This window comes from Bison bison, unplaced genomic scaffold (assembly GCF_000754665.1).
Source record: "Bison bison bison isolate TAMUID 2011002044 unplaced genomic scaffold, Bison_UMD1.0 scf7180017864371, whole genome shotgun sequence".
NCBI classification, from domain to species: Eukaryota; Metazoa; Chordata; class Mammalia; order Artiodactyla; family Bovidae; genus Bison; species Bison bison.
Genome location: NW_011494943.1, coordinates 11,490,168 through 11,495,817, shown reverse-complemented (window position 1 = coordinate 11,495,817; position 5,650 = coordinate 11,490,168). Strand labels below are relative to the sequence as shown.

Below are 5,650 nucleotides of genomic sequence, written 5' to 3'. Positions count from 1 at the left end.
CTTCTCTTCTTTTCTCAGCTATTTGTAAGGCCTCCTCAAACAACCATTTTGCCTTTTTGCATTTCTTTTTCTTGGGGATGGTCTTAATCACTCCCTCCTGTAGTGTCGTGAAGCGCTGACCATAGTTCTTCAGGCACTTTGTCTATCAGATCCAACCCCTTGACCTGTTTGTCCCTTCCACTGTATAATCGTAAAGGATTTGATTTTTAAGTCATACCTGAATGGTCTGTGGTTTTCCCTACTTTATTCAATTTAAGTCTGAATTTTGCAATAAGGAGTTCATGATCTGAGCCACAGTCAGCTCCCGGTCTTGTTTTTGCTGACTGTATAGAGCTTCTCCATCGTCAGCTGCAAAGAATATAATCAGTCTGATTTCGGTATTGACCATCTGTTAATCGTCACTCAGATCAGAATGTGATCACATGGGCCAGAGGATCTGCTGTTCAAAACCTGCTTTCTTAATGGTCCATCGCTGAAGGCAGAGCAGCCCTTGGTCTGGTCCTGTGAGGACCTGGGGCAAACACACCTCCTGTGCTAGGAGTTTGTTTGTGTCCTGCCTTATTCCTAGTTTGTATGTTAATAAAATGTATTTTTATCATAATTTTAAAGAAAACGTAATAGTAAAGAGAGTTCCCATATGTCCCATACCCAATTTCTCCTCTTGTTAATACCTTACATCAACATGGTACAGCTTGGTAAGAAAATGGTGGCCTCCTAGATGACCCAAATCAACAAGCACTTGCCAGAGCCACCACTGGACAGTGTCCCCATCTCCACAGTGAGCCACATCCGCCGTCTGCCTCCTCAGAGGACCCTCCAACACTAGCAGGAAGGAAGGGATCATCTACAGTCCCCTTCCATGGATTTTCTGGGATAAAGAGTTTTTTGGTAAAATAGAATTGTTGTTCAGAATGGCCTCTTCTTAGTTGTCTTCCTGGTTAAATGAGGTGGCTGCTTTTCAGAAGCCCTGGGAGTGGGTTTTACTCTGGGAGAAGAGTCAGATCCACCCTCCTGGGGTCCCTGGAGAACTGTGGGTGGGCCAGCAAAGCAGAGACCTCACTCATGTCCCAGGAGCTAAGTCTGCCTGTCCTGACGCTGGTTCATCCCCAAGACCACCCATCTGCGAGGAGGCCAGGCCCTGCTAGACATGCTGCTCATTGATGACAGGTCAGGTTGCAGCTGGGTTATCTCTGTCGGTCTGTCGATCAGAAGGGAGGCAGTTGTTCAGATACCTGTAGTTGCCAAGAGTGAAGTGAAAAGCCGAAGGAGGGACGCAGGAGGCTGTCACCTGCCCTCCCCATGCAGGCGACTCGGCCCCACACTGGCAGATTGGACCATGTGCTGCTGGGGAGGTGACAGATCGCCCTTTTGCAGGATGAATGGGTGCAGTGACTCAGGCTGCAAGGGACTTCCCAATGCATCAGTCTGTCACCAAGGGCAATTCAGAGACTAGAGGGTTTCGTGATTAATTGTCAGGCTGCATTAATCACCAGCTCTGCAGTACTGATTTCAGTTGGGGGTGGGCGGGTGGGCAGAGGCTGGTCAGCCAGAAAGCAGAGACCACACAGCCAAGTCTCAAAAGTTTTATAAAAGGGCAATCACAGTTTGTTTGGAGCCTGAAATCAAGGCTGGGTTGATTGGCCCAGAAAGCACCAGCTCAGGCACCTTTCTTGCCCAGTACTCCTGGCCTGTTCTTTGTACCTGGCAGTGACCTGGGTTCCAGGGTCAGGGACAGGCTGGACCTCGGCAGCACTGATCCTGGGAGGTTTGTTCCCTCCTTGTTTCATGGGGCAGCAGCTAGTGGATGTGACTGGCACATGGTTAGGAACTGGCCTACTTCTTGGTGCACATATCAGTTCATTTATGCAGTCAGCAAACACTGGGCCTCTGGTAGAAAGGCTGCATTGTGAGTCCTTGTCCTCAAAGAGCTGGAAGTCTAGCAGAGAAGGTAGAAGGTGCAAAGAGCTAACCCAAAGGCAGCGACTCAAATTGGGATCAAAGAGGAAGGCAGGAGGGGTGGCTGGGGAGGGAGGGCACTCTGCCTCCAGTGGGAGGTGAGGGTGCCGTGAGCAGAGATGTGCACACATGAAGGCAGTAACAGCAGAGACAATCCAGTGTACAAGAGCGCCTGTCTAGGGGAGGAGGCTCTTGGGGTGGGCTTCTTCAGAAACACTGCTCAGCCCCGCTACCCCTGAGTCTAGCACCAGGCAGGGGACCTTGTATGATGTGGCTCAGTGTGACCCTGAGGGATGGTGGTTTTAGGGCCTGTCAGGGATGATATCATTAATAGATCTATGCTACAGAAATATATCAGACGATTCAAATGAGTCCTAGGAATTGCAGCTGAGTTCTGGGTAATAGGGTGCAGCCCAGCAGCAAGACCTCTCCAGCGTGGAGGCAGCTCATTAGGCCTTGACCAAAATCAGCCCAGAGCAGAGCTGAAGGTCCCAGGGCGGGTGGGTGGGTGCACAGGAACCAACTGACTCTCTGATAAGCTTAAGCAGGTGGAGAATTAAATGGCGAGGTTGTTAGCTGACACTGTCTATCATTTAATACAATTAGACGAGAAAGAGACTAAAGACGTAAAAATTATAAAGGTAGAAGCAAAACCATTAGAGTTTGCAAGTGATATGATTATATGCCTAGAGAGCCCAATGGAATAAATTAAATAGGACTAAGAAGAGAACTTAGTGAGGTTAAAGACTTTAACACACAGAAATCAAAAGAAGCAACTGGTTAGAAGATAAACGCGAGGAAAAAAGATATATGCACCCCATTTATAAAATAATCCTAAAACTGGAAATAAACTTGACCTGAAACATGAAAATCCTCTGTGAAGGAAACTTTAAGCATTCCTGGGAGTTCCCTGGCAGTCCAGTGGTTAGGTGCCAAGCTCCACTGCAGAAGGCATGGGTTTGATCACTAGTCAGAGAACTGAGATTCTGCACGCCACCCACGAGGAGCAGCCAAAAAAAAAAAAAAAAACATCCTGAAGAACACAAGAATCAACTTGAACGAGTGAAAGTATCCCTGTTCACTTAGAGAAGGATTCATCATCATAAATATATCAGTGTTTCCTGAATTAATTTAAACTTTAATATAATCTCTCCAAAATCACCAGCAGGCTTTTTTGTCTGAAACTAGACATTTTCTAAACTTCCTATGGAGAGATAAATAGAAATAGCCAGGGAAATTTTGTGTAGGAAGAATAGTGACAGGGAATTAATCCTATATATCTCAAAACTAACTGTGAAGGTTCAGTCCTAAAGAGCATTGTGGAGCTCGATTATGGACAAACTAGCCTCTTTAATATACAAAGAGCTCCTTGAAGTCAAGAAAAAGACTAACAATCTAATGGTCAGTGTACACAAACCAGCAGTTCACAGAAAGCAGAAAAAAATGGCCCTTAGATTTATGAAAATGCTCAATCTTTTTCCTAATAAGTGCACTGTAATACTACACTGAAATACCACTTTTCACTTCTCAGATTGGCAAAAATTCAAATATTTTACAATGTGCTCTGTTGTAAAAATACAAAATGGTAATATCTGTCAAAATTAGAAATGCGTTTACCCTTTGACCTAGCAGTGTTATGTTTGGGAGCACAGTTTACCAGCTTTATCTGCAGATGTATGAAACAGCATGTAGAAGTCTGTTAATGGCAGTAGTGTGAGTAATCACAAGGGACTGGTTCAGATCACAGGTCCCGGCACCACAGGAGACTGGGTAAGTGAGCAGTGCTCCTCTGCAGTGGGATATTGGGCATTAGCTGTGAAGGTGGAGGAGGCTCTCTGTGAGCCCAAATGGCAAGACCTCCTAGGTGAGGAAATGCAAGAGGCAGAGCCAGGTAGGGGAGGTCCTGTGCTTAAGGAGAGAGCAGTTTGGTCTGTATATGCATATTTACTTACGTTTAGTCAAGAGAATATGTAAGAAACTAATAAGGCGATTAAACATAGTGGTGGAAGAGTGTTTTTTTAAGCTTGCATTTAATTTCATATTTATTTTCATTTTGACCCAGATGTCACATTTTCTATGTTAAGATATGATATACTGACTCCCTGTACCTCTTACAGAGACAGGAGACGGAGGAAATCTTCTCATCCTATACCTTTCGGTGGCATATTGATTTTTGAGCCTTTAAATACACATGGACCACAGCCTTGTGTGACTCAATGAAACTGTGAGCCATGCCGTGTAGGGCCACCCAAGACCGACAGGTTGTGGTGGTGAGTTCTGACAAAATGTGGTCCACTGGAGAAGGGAATGGCAAACCACTTCAGTATTCTTGCCGTGAGAACTCTATGAACAGTATGAAAAGGCAAAAAGATAGGATGCTGAAAGATGAACTCCCCAGGTCGGTAGGTACCCAATATGCTACTGGAGATCAGTGGAGAAATAACTCCAGAAACGATGAAGACACAGAACCAAAGCAACAACAACACCCAGTTGTGGATGTGACTGGTGACAGAAGTAAAGTCCAATCCTGTAAAGAACAATATTGCATAGGAACCTGAATGTTAGGTCCATGAATCAAGGTAAATTGGAAGTGGTCAAACAGGAGATGGCAAGAGTGAACATCGACATTTTAGGAATCAGTGAACTAAAATGGAATGGAACGGGTGAATTAAACTCAGATGACCATTATATTTACTGCTGTGGGCCAGAATCCCTTAGAAGAAATGGAGTAACCCTCAGAGTCAACAAAAAGAGACTGAAATGCAGTACTTGGATGCAATCTCAAAAATGACAGAATGATCTCTGTTCATTTCCAAGGCAAACCGTTCAATATCACATTAACCCAAGTCTATTCCCCAACCAGAAGCTGAAGTTGAAACATTCTATGAAGATCTACAAGACCTTCTAGAACTAACACCCAAAAAAGATGTCCTTTTCATTATAGGGGACTGGAATGCAAAAGTAGAAAGTCAAGAGATACCTGGAATAACAGGCACATTTAGCCCTGGAGTACAGAATGAAGCAGGGCAAAGGCTAAAAGACTTTTGTCAAGAGAACACACTGGTCATACCAAGTACGCTCTTACATCAACACAAGAGAAGACTCTACACATGGACCTCACAAGATCAATACCAAAATCAGACTGATTATGTTCTTTGCAGCCAAAGATGGAGAAGCTCTATACAGTCAGCAAAAACAAGACTGGGAGCTGACCGTGGCTCAGATCATGAACTCCTTATTGCAAAATTCAGACTTAAATTGAATAAAGTAGGGAAAACCACAGACCATTCAGGTATGACTTAAAAATCAAATCTCTTACGATTACACAGTGGAAGGGACAAACAGATCAAGGGGTTGGATCTGATAGACAAAGTGCCTGAAGAACTATGGACAGCACTTCATGACACTGTACAGGAGGGAGTGATCAAGACCATCCCCAAGAAAAAGAAATGCAAAAAGGCAAAATGGTTGTTTGAGGAGGCCTTACAAATAGCTGAGAAAAGAAGAGAAGCTAAAGGCAAAGAAGAAAAGGAAAGATATACCCATCTGAATGCAGAGTTCCAAAGAATAGCAAGGAGAGATAAGAAAGCCTTCCTTAGTGATTAATGCAAAGAAATAGAGGAAAATAATAGGATGGGAAAGACTAGAGATCTCTTCAAGAAAATTAGCGATACCAAGGGAACATTTCATGCAA

General features: G+C 44.2%; 1 protein-coding gene across 2 annotated transcripts in view; it reads right to left on the bottom strand.

The window, feature by feature from the left end:
* Nucleotides 1-5,650, bottom strand: part of RPTOR (regulatory associated protein of MTOR, complex 1) — a 322,527-nt gene that overhangs the window by 63,069 nt on the left and 253,808 nt on the right. The window lies entirely within an intron of this gene.